This window comes from Marmota marmota, unplaced genomic scaffold (genome assembly GCF_001458135.2).
Source record: "Marmota marmota marmota unplaced genomic scaffold, marMar, whole genome shotgun sequence".
NCBI classification, from domain to species: domain Eukaryota; kingdom Metazoa; phylum Chordata; class Mammalia; order Rodentia; family Sciuridae; genus Marmota; species Marmota marmota.
The window spans coordinates 15,156,689-15,168,413 of NW_025999913.1; positions in this window are offsets into that span (position 1 = coordinate 15,156,689).

The following is an 11,725-nucleotide window of genomic DNA, read 5'->3' on the forward strand; positions in this document are numbered from 1 at the left end:
TGTGATTTTCTATGGCACAAAGGGGCTTTGATACAGGAAGGTCATTCTGGATCATCTAGGTGAGTCCTAAATGCAACCCCACGTGTCCTTATGAGAGAGAGGCAAAGAACACACGAATAGGAAAGAAGGCAACGTGGTTCCGGGGACGGAGACCAGAGTGACGCAGCCCCAGCCCAGGACCACCAGAGGCCAGGAATGGTGAGGGACAGCATCCCCCGCAGAGCCTGCAGAGACAGGACTGTGGCCCCATGGACACCCTGATGGCAGCCTTGAGGCCTCCAGAGCAGTCAGGGAGTAGACTCCCATTGCCCCAAGCCACCAGGCTGTGGTCCTAGGTTGCACCAAGCACAGGTCACTAACACCTGCTCCCTGGCATCGTGTCCCTGCATGTCACCTTTAGTGCTCCCCTGCTGGCTTTCCTGGTGAGCTGCTGGGACTTCCTGTGCCCCTTCCCTTCTTCCTGTTGCACCCGCTGTACCCACTGCACATATTTTCACAGGTGGATGCAGGTATTTCATTCCTCCTCTTCTCTTCATCCTCCAGACAGATACATTCAGCTCTCTCCAGGACAGTCATTGCACACGGTCAGGGGCCAGAGGTGCCAGCCGGGGGCCAGCTCGGCCTTCCCCAGGGAGGCCCCGGGTGTGCATGGGTGGGCAGCTTTAGCTGGCTGGTTCTTCGAGTTTTGGACTTTACACTTTCCTGGGTCCTGGAATTGTGATGGCTAAAGGCAGGAAACGGGGTCTCCGGGCATTTTTAGAGTCTGGGCTTCGGGGGCCTGAAGTGTAAGGGAAGAGCTGATTGGGCTTCATGGCCGCCCGGCACCGGGGATGACACACAGAATCACCAGGTTTTGAGCCTGAGGCACTGGGGAAATCTTAGCCGTTTACAGAAACGGAGGAAGGAGGAGGCACTGAAGGTATCAGAGAACAGCGTGGATTCCTTCATTGGCATATTGAGTTTTAGCCAAGTGGAAATGACCGCATAAAGATCATGTCCTAAAGGAAGCTGCCTCCACCCCATCTCCAAACCTGGTGCTTCCAGAATCTTCTGGTTATGTCTTTATCAGAACTGATGAGCTTGGATCACGGGTACAGGTCTTTTCTGACCATCTGTGGGCTCCTCGGGGAAGAGATCATGCCTTATTGTATCTCCATCCTCAGCATATACTACCTGGCACCTAGAAGATGCTCAATAAACACGTTTTAAGTGAATTAGGAACACGACGGAGTTCAGGCAGGAGTTCTCAGTTGCAGATAGAGCCTGGAGTGGGCTCACAGGTAAGAGTTGAAGCCATGATAAATAGCACCACCGAGGGAGATGACAGTTTGATCTATCGTCCACCCATGTTCCACGGCCATGGGAGGTTGTTGTAGCTAAGTAGATTTTAAAACTTTGACCTATTATTCAAGTGTCAGGGATCATGATAATTGAATAAGGAAGAAGATGGGAGTGTGAAACTGCCGTCTCTCCGGGGCTGAAACTGAAAGTCGTTCTTCTTAGGCAGCCAGTTCAAGGTTCACTCACCACTATCAGTGTTGTCACGAAACATTATAATAAGCATCAGTCAACGGCTTAAAGACTCACTGCACGTGCCGCGCCCAACTTCTGGGTACTTGTCATTACATCTGGTGCCATATCAAAAGTCTGCTCCAGTGGGAAACTCCAGAGGGAGATCTTAGATATCATTATTTCTAAAAAGCTGCCAAAGGCATGGAAGGTCCTTACAGATGCAGTTTGAGTACCACTGCGGGACCCTCTCCCTTGTATTTCCAGCCAGGGGCAGAGTCACATTCTTCTGAGTGAGAGAGAGAGAACAATCCCAGCTGTTTCAGACCCTGTGCTTAACTTCATAACCTCGACCTCTAATGGGGTCTCCCTGGGAACTTTATGACACGTTGATTGAACCTCAATCAAGATCCTGCTCCCTGTCACTGCCATGGCTGCCTCTACCCTGAGCTATCGACTCAAACCACATTTACTGAGCTACTACTTAGTGAGAGCCCTGGGCTGGGCACCCAGGAGACACAGGGGTGAACGAGACACGGCGCCTTATTTTTGCAGCAGGCCACAGTCCTGGAGGGGCTGACAACCTCAGCACCAAGTTTGCCATCTCTTATTGGGTGGTAAACGGTAAATATCCAAATTACTTGTTTGAAGTGATCACGGCTCTATCTACGATCTTGAGCGTGAGGAATACTGACTCACCTGGTCTCCCGCGTCGCAGCTGCGTCCTGCACAACCACTAACCCAGACGCAGTCTTCGGGGGACCCTTGTTCTGGTTTCTCCTCTTCTGAGTGGCTCTTTGCAGGGCTCAGGAAGACAGGTTGTCTCCCACAGAAACGTGGAACATGCCTTGATGACCGTGGGTAGCTCTTGTTTCTTTCGCTGTAGAATCTCTTTTTCACATTCTCATTACTTGACTTCTGACAGTTCAGATCGGAGCTGCCCTGGAACTTTGGGCCACTGAAGTTCAACATTCCTGAGTGTGACTCTCCTGTCCCCAGGACTCTGCCAAGGACCTTGGCAAAGACTCCATGGTGCAGAGTTAACACCATTCACGTTTCCTTCTTGCTCCTTCTTCACGAGAGAGACAATTCTTGCGCGTCTCAACTACTGTCAAGGCTCCGAGCCAAGCATTTAAGAACTGGAGGGGGCTGGAGGGACAGGTTCAGGGGTAGGGCCCTCACCAGAAAGGCACAAGACCCTGGCTTCCATCCTCAGCACCTCAGGAAAAATAATAATAATAATATAATAATCATCAAGTGAAACTAAGCTTTCAAACAGACACCTCTCTACCCCAACCTTTAAGAAGAATGATGTCCAAAGAAAATCAGCTATTTCTCTGAGACATTATTTCACATGATCCTGTCCTATGACTTGAAGGTAATGATACTGAACTTGTGTGTGTGTGTGTGTGTGTCTATGAAGTCGTCCCTCAGTATCTGCGGGGTGTCAATTCTGGGATGAAACATGAAAATCCATGGACGCTCAAATCCGTACGTAAAATGCCATGGTATTTGCAATTAAAAAAATGCACATCCTCTTCAATATTTTACATCATCTCTAGATTACTTACAATAATACCTAGTGCAATGTGAATGTTGGGTGAATAGTCGTTAGACTGTATTGTTTAGGAATAAGGACAACACCGAAGTATGTACATGTTGAGGACAAACAAAAACTTTTTCTGAATATTTTCAATCCACGTTTGGTGGAACCCACAGACACAGAGACCACAGACAAGAAGAGCAGGCCGCATGTGCTTGGGGGCCGGTGGGTGTGGGGGTGTCTCCTCACGCCTGCATATGCAGTGGGTATAAACCCGTAATTTCAGACTTAGTGGTTATTTTCAGAAACTGCACCCGCAATTAAAGCAGTCTGCAACCCAGCAGGAGGTGCTTGGACTGCATCGCACAGACTTCCAGACTCACACTGGACGTGTGGTCCATTCAGGAGTAGAGCAGCATGTCTGTCCTCCGCGGGTGGGCTGGAGCAGTCCTCTCACCTGTCTGCCCCTTTTACAAATGGGAGCGACAACACCTGCCCTCCTGAACTTCCAAGGGGGCTCCGAGGCACACATATGATGTGGGTGGCGAAACCTCCTCTAAGAGAAGGGGGGTGTGGTTGACATTCTCCAGAGGGCCTCCCCCGCATGGGGTCCTTCCCCATCTCCAGACCAGCAGGCAGCTTAGCCACCAGGTTGCTGGGGCCGGACTTCTTTGTGTCTTTATACAAAAATTACTTGTCATCTGAGACCAGTAGCTACTCCACTCAGTTCTGGTGCTTGGGTCTCCGTTCCTTATGCCATGAGTGCTTTATCAAATGTCACGTGCACCAGGCACAGCGACAGGCCTTGGAGATCCTAAGACAGATCATTTCCAGTCCTCGGGAATAAAGTGCTCGGAACCTGGCAGAAAAAACCAGATTCGTAAATATAATGCAGCTTTACAGGTGCGCCTGAGGCACGTGTGACAAGCAGAGCACCCAGAGGAGGGACAGGTGGAATCTGACCCTGGTGGGAGGGTGACAAACCCTGGTCGTCTCCCTAGCAAACGTTCCTTGCCTTTGCCCCCTCACCTCCCACTAAGTAGTCTTAAAGGTCAGCTGTCCTCCCCACCCTTCCCAGCCACTCGGCATGTATGTGTGACATGGGTGTGGTCACTGAGATGTAAGAACAGGTTCATTTCAGGAAAGCAACAACACACAGTCAATAGACTGTCTGTCAAACAGAACCACGGCTGTGTCTCCCCACCCCGGGCGCAGGTCTAACAATGTAATCCTAAAACTCCTCGCAGGATGAGAAGAGGACAATGTCCATCTTCCTCTTCCCCAGATCCTGGAGTGAGCTTTATCATCCTCTTAAATAGTACGCTAAGGTGGACCCAACACCAAGGGTGACATCTGAGGCTAGATCATAAAAACGCTATGTGTTTCCACCTGTTCTTTGGAAAACTGAGTCTGGCAGTGAGCAGCCATGCTGTGAGGAAGCCCAACCCTGCCGATGCCCTGACACCACAGGGAGGGGCCATGGGCAGATGTGCGGCCAACAGACAACGTCGCCCATCAGAGCCGCGAGGGAGGGTGGCTCTCAGTGGCTGTGGCACCAGCCATCAAGTCCCCCAATCTTCAAGTCTCCCTAGCTGAGACCAGGACATTGCAGAGCACCGTCAACCTCTGCACAAATCCCTGTGCCTCAGAATCCGTGGGCATTACAGGACGGTTGTTTTGTGCACTTAGCTTTGGGGTGATCTGTCTCACTTAATTATAACTGGGTTCTAGATAGGACTGGCACTGTCCTCTCAACCTTCTTCCATCCTTGACTCTAGGAGCTGGGCAGGTAGGCCATGGGGGCATCTTATACCCACCTAGTGGAAGCACACTGCTGGCTTCCCCGTTGTTGATTCGCTGATCCAACACACACAACTGCCCACCTCCAGACCTCTTGGAATGCAACCAAAAAATAAGCATTTAAATCCCTGCATGCCATGATTTTCTGCTGCTTGCAGTTAGACGCACTCCTGTCCCATACAGCTGGCCCCTACCGGAAGGGTTTGGTGGATTTGAGAGAGGATAAATTTCCATTTTAAAATGTTGACGATGCCTATGCAGAGTAAGAGGAGAGGTTGCAATGGTTGCCTAGTCTTCTAAGACGTTTGGCTGTGAACTAAATGAGAAAAATGAATTGGTAGCTAGAGGGATCCTAAGGGCAAATTTTATGGACTTTGAGGACCTGGCAGAGCGAAAAGGATTGGGAAAGAAGATCCGCAGTCTCTGTGGCAGGGGCTCCTGCGTTGCTCCTTTCTAACCAGCAAGTCCCAGGGACGGTCTTGATTTTTTTTTATTTTAATTTTAATTTATTTATTTTTTAGTTGTAGATGGACACGATACTTTTATTTTGTTCATTCGTTTTCTGTGGTGCTGGGGATCAAACCCAGGGCCTCACACATGCTAGTCAAGTGCTCTACCACTGAGCTACAACCCCAGCCCTGGACTTGGGGATTTTTAAAGCAGAACTTTCATTTTATTAATATTTAAATTTTTGAATTTTCATGTGCGTACTTATTTATACTTATTAAGTTTTTCTATGGGCTTGTGACTTGTACAGTTGCAGGAGGCCCTGGGTAGAGAGGAACCCCACATTTGATTTAATGCTGTGTGTCACTGTCCTGAAATTGATAATTTTGAACGAGGAGCTCATGTTTTTATTTTGCATAGAGTTCCATAAATAATACTCAATTTAGCCCCAAAATTCCCAGCTCCCATTTATGTGCCATGCTTAGAAACAACCTTGGCTTTGATTATCAATCGCTTTTTGTCTTAAGGCCACTATATTTTTTCTGTTTTTTTTTTTTTTTTTTTATTCACATGACCTTTGGGCTCCTTAAGTTTATTCTATAAATTTATGCAAACCAACATGGCCATTATTGTTAGAAGCCTATATTGTTTGGATTTCTAATAATGTGGCATATGTTGTCATATTATATACATATACACGTCCTCAGGTGGGTACGAAGACAGTGGCCTTATCCATCTGGGAAGTCTCCCAGCCCTGTATCCTGAGCCGTATGGTGAGCCCAGCTAGATTCCCGAATCTCCTTACTGAGGCCCGTGTGTCTCTGGCCAGCGCCTGCGTTACAATAGCCAATTGCACTAGCAGACCTGAAAATTCATTCCTCTAAAACTATGCCACACGTCACCCAGATGACTGGGCAGCTCAGTGGCCCACTGATGACTAACCCTTCCACATGACCAACAGGAATATCCCCTCCACAGTAATCACGGCCTCTCCCATCCAGCCTTCCCACAGCCCAGAACTACAATCTTGCCTAGAGAGTGATCTCGATGTCAGTCTCTGGGATACACTTCATGAGGCAAAGCTTGGTGTGAGCTCTCTAAACAACGCAGAGGGGGCTGACCGTGGGTGCCCGGCTCCTCTCCTCTCAGTATCCAGAACAGGACACGGGTAGCTCAAAAGATCAAGCCAGCCAGCGTCTACTAATCACTACTGATGTGAATGAGCAGAGCAGCCTCTCTGTTCTCCTCCGTGTTCAGCCTGCCAGGACCTTGAACTCCACCGGTTGCTCCTCACAGAGGTGGCACAAGTGGGACGACAGAAGGTTCTGGACAGCTGTCACAGTCAGCCGTCAGGTGTGGGCCATTCTACAGATGAGGGTCCCAGAGGCAGAGTTCATGCTCTTTGTACATAAGAGCAAAGTGGTCAGGCTCTGGCCAGCGGGGCTGTGTTAGTCCTACCGAGAGTGAAAACCAGGAATGGGGACAGGAAGTCCTTTGGGCCACCTATGGTGAGGGTTTGGCTGGACAGAGAGAGGGACTTCAATGGATGTCCATGGGTGGTCTATGGCTCCATCTTCCCCAGAAATAAGATAGTGGACCAACGTCCCTCATCCTCCCCACACAGGGCAGTGAGCCACCAGTGAACACCACCTGCCCTTGCTCTGAGTAGCTCTGGGCTTGGGTGAAGCTGATGCTATTTCCAGCAGAGAGGGATGTATGCGGTGGGTTGGGGACAGCACAGGCAGGAACTTATCACCCCTTCACTGCTCCCTGTGCTAGGGGACGTGTGGGACGGTGTCCGCCTCTACCTTTGTTACCAGGGCTCAGTGACTTTTTTTCTTTCTCATTCTTGTGGTCAACACAATGTTTGGAACTTAAAATTAAAAAAAAAAAAGACTTCCTTTTCTTAAGAGTAATTTTTAGTTAGCAGCAAAATTGAGTGAAAAGCACGGGGTCCCTATATACCTGTTGTCCCCCACTCTCAACACCTCCCGAGATAGCAGGACACCAGTCACAACTGATTAACTCACACTGACCCATCATTATAGCCAAGGCCACAGTTTATACCAAGTTCATCCTTGGCGTTGTATATTTTGTGAATTCAGAAAAGGCGCGACATGGCTCCACAGTGACAGCACCGTCAGAGCACTCTTGCTGCCCTAAAGGTCCCCTGAGCTATGCGGTTCATCCCTCCCTGCCCTGACCTCTGGAAACCACCTTCCATTTACCTGTGATCCGCACAGGGCTGATGTAAACCAGGATGCCCTACACTTGGGATCACATAGTGTGGAGCCATTTGAGACTGGCTTCTGTCACTGAGTAATTCAAGTTTCCTCGGTGACTTTTGTGGCTTCATATTCATTTCTTTTTGCCACTGAGTAGAATCCCATTGTACAGAGGCGCCACAGTGCACCTGTCAATCACCTGCTCTGGGCATCTTGGTTCCAAGTTATGCCAATTGTGAGTAAAACTCGGGAACCATTTTTTAAAATCGAATCTTAGCATTGTTTCTTAATTACAAATGGAAAAATAGTATCCGAAAACCAAAAAGTAGAAAGTGGAATTCTCCCCACCCAGAGGAAAAGCCCTGGGTGTCTGGTAGCGTCTTCAGGGCCCCCTCCCTTCTGTGTCTGGAGGAGAGAGAAGCCAGATAAAGGCTGTGTAGCTTGGCAGCCTGAGGTCATTGTGGCCCAGATATCTGGGGGAAGCATGTGACCCACAGGTCCAGCTTTTTTAAATGTCCCTTTTCTTCTCCCACCCATGGTCTCCCACATGACGGCTCAGCTCTGACTTCTCAAAACCCCTCGGAAAGCACCCTCCTCTGACCCTATCCAAGGTGCCTTGTCTTTCTTCTCCTTCTTTCTTTTCAATTCTCATAAAAAATATTTTTAAAAAGTCCAAAGAATTTTGTCTGGCAAGGTCAGTCCTTCCACAAAGAATGGGAAAGAAAAAGAAATCTGGTGGGCAGAGTGGAATTCTCTTTCACAGGTGGAGAGAGGAAAAAGCTGAGATCACACACACTGGTAATTGTTTTCTTGTCTTATATGTGTATTTAAAAAAAAAAGAATGTCTGTTCTACAGTAAATAGTTTTTTACATAATAATTTGAATGGTTTTATAGTATTCCATTGTATAAAGTACAGTTTATTTAACCAAGCCACTAGTTTATTTTCAACTTTAACATATATAGGAAGGCCTGTGACAGATCCCATCATTCCCTAAATATTTGCATGTATCTTCAATTACTAACTTAGGGTAAAGCTCCAAAAGTGGGGATTCTGGTGCATTAGTTAGGATATTTTTTGGTTACGCTTGTGACCAAAAATTATCCTAACACTTGAAATAATGGAGGAGTCTATTGATTCTGTAGATGAAGTCAGGGCTGGCATGGTGATTTTTGTCCCATGTTGTCAAGGACCAAGATTCTTCCCTTATCATGGTTCTGCAACACTGTTACCTCCTGTCTGGTCATCACATCTCTATTCCTGGTGGCAGGAAGGGACAGAGGGATCAAGGGACCACGCGCCTGCTCTCTCAGGACTCAACATATTACTTACATTGCTTTTGTTCTCACCCCATGGACCAGAACTTACATGGGTCCATTCCTAGCTGCAAGGAAAGGAGGGAAGGCATCTTTATTTGGGCAGCCTGGTTAAAAATCCTACACCATGGAAGAGAAAACTAATAAGACTCTTTATACCTATTACCTTATCAGTCCACAAAAAAGACTAGCGATTTACACTTCAATCACCCTTGACAACACAGGATACTCTAAAATATCTTGCCAAATTAGTAAGTCAAGAAAATCATCACCCTGATTTATCTTACAGTTTCTTAATTTCTCCTTATGTTTACATCATTCTTTTTCCCACTGAAACACTTCTCAGAAGTGCAGGTGATTCTGAGCACAGGGTTATGCGGGAGGGGCAGATTTCAAGGTTGGAGACCCTCATCGGGTGCATGCCAGTGTGCCCACCAGTGTGCCCAGGGCTGTGCTGCTGCCCAGTCCTCACCCTGGTTCTAGGGTGGGCCCCTTCCTTCCACCACATGTGGACCTACTGTTGCCAAAGAAACCAGCTGTTGGGATTTCATATTTCAATGTTCAAATGTCATGGGGTGGCGCCTCCCTCGAAGCTTAGGGGCAAATACTCAGAACTTGAGAGGACTGTTCTAACTCCAGCTAGATCAAGTTCAGTGTTGTCATTGCTCACTTAGTGTTGCAGGCCACCCAGGACCACCAGCCCAATGTCAGACTGGACAGCCTGATCCACATCCACCGAAACGCCTGCCCCGTCTCGGAGACGGCTCCTGTATCCATCAGGAAGACTGAGATTTACTGAGGTAGCAAACACTCTCAAATCCCAGTGGCCTAAAACAACTAAGTGGCTTTTTTTTTCATGCTTATGTTATTGTCTATCTTGGGCCCCTGTGGGACAGGGGTCTATCCCAGGTCACCCTGACTAATGGACCCAGCATTCCAGAGCCTCACCAGGGCAAGTTATGCACTCAGTGATACAGACTTGTGTGCAGAAGAAGCGTGTGTTACTCCCACTCACATCTTATTGGCCAATTCTTTGGCTGTCCCTAATTTTAAAGCAGCGAAGTACAATTTCACTAAGTGCCCAGAAAGAGGACAGAGAGAGCCTTGGGAGTCGCACTCATGATCACCACCCTGTACCCCCATGGAATGGGGCCTTCAGGTCTCAGGAGGAAGGGTTCTGCAGAGTCATCTCACGTGGCTTTCTTCGGAGTCTGGGCACGCTCTCCCTGGTCCTCACCAGCCTGCAGGCTCCGCGCCTATTTGACTTGCTTTGAATCTCTAACACCTGCCACATGGCTTGGCCTATGGTAATGGGTCAGCAAACATTTATTGAATGGGGAAAGAGACAGGGGATGCTGTCCCTGGAATAGCCATGATATAAAAGGAAGAGGAGGCTGAAATGCATCAGATCAAACTATTGGGAAGGGTGGTCAGTGCCTAGGCAGTCCGCATCACCACATGGAAGGAGCCAGAAGTAGCAAGTACACCTACCACAACCAGGGGGTGTGGGTGAAGTGGTGGGTGGCTGGCTGGCTGGGGTGGAAGGACAGTGGCCCGCTACTCTCCTTGTCACACCCACACAGCCTTCACTCACACACACTCCCAGGGGACCAAGTCCATACATGGGTCAACCAGAGTCCCAGTTGTCACCTGAGGCTGTCCACACACGTACCCCCAGTGCTAGCTGTGGACAATACATCATCCATTCTAAAAGGGGGCGTGGACCAGCCTAAAAGAGAAGCAACAGTCAGAGGCCTGAAGCTTCCACCGTTTAACTCTTCACAGGCAAGAGGAGAAAGCGAATTAATTTGATCTTTTATCTTGTTATTCTTTTAAGCTAAACAAGTCATACGGTTATATCTGTAAAGATGTTTTTGTTGCAAGCCTCAAAGGCTCACTTAAACCAAAGGTAAAACAAATAGAAGAAATGGAGTCACCCCAAAACCAGAGGAATTTCTAAAACCGTCAAGAAAGATAAAAACGAGAGAAATTCCAAGGGTCCCTTTCAACACTACGAACTTAAGACTGCCACCCATCCATGTGTGCCTGTGTCAAAATTCTGACCACAGGAGAGTGTCTGATTCACTGGGTTCACGTGGGCATATGTTCACCTTTATGCTAAGTGGGGAGGGAACACAGGAGACGAGAAGGGAGGAATTCTCCTAGTTCACTGGACATCCAGAGCCACATGGACAGGAGATAGCTCAGTTACCCAAAGGAAGGGAGACTGATCAGAACAAAGGTAACAGAAGTTTATGACCTGTGCTTGCATTTGTTAAAAGAAAAGAAAATAAGGGGGCTGGGGATGTGGCCCAAGAGGTAGAGTGCTCGCCTAGCATGCGTGAGGCACTGGGTTCGATTCTCAGCACCACATAAAAATAAATAATGATATTGTGTCCATCTAATAACTAAAAAATGAATATTTTTTTTTAAAAAAAGAAAAGAAGCCTAAGTATACAGGAAGAAAATTAAAGTCACCTACGTTCCTCCACATTCATGGTTTGGTATACAGCACACCAGTCATTTCTCTAATTGTATATAACTTTTTCCAGCATAAATTGAGTTATACTGTATATCCTGAATTATAATTGCATTATAGTTTGTCTTTTTAAAACTTAAAAATATTTTATAAAAACTACAAGTGACAGGATCACAATATAATTCAGGGAGGGGAGACCCAAATGCAAAGATAGTGACCAGTAAACAAGTTGATCAACACTAGAGTGAGAAGTCCCGAGTCTTGATTTCTAGAACTGGAGACCTATCCACAAATAGCACCTACTGTGGTCTGATTCAACATCTGTCTGTCTGTATCTATTTATGCACGTGGCCGTCCATCACCTAGCTAGCTACTTCCTTCCCAGAGGTACCGTGCTACATAACGCT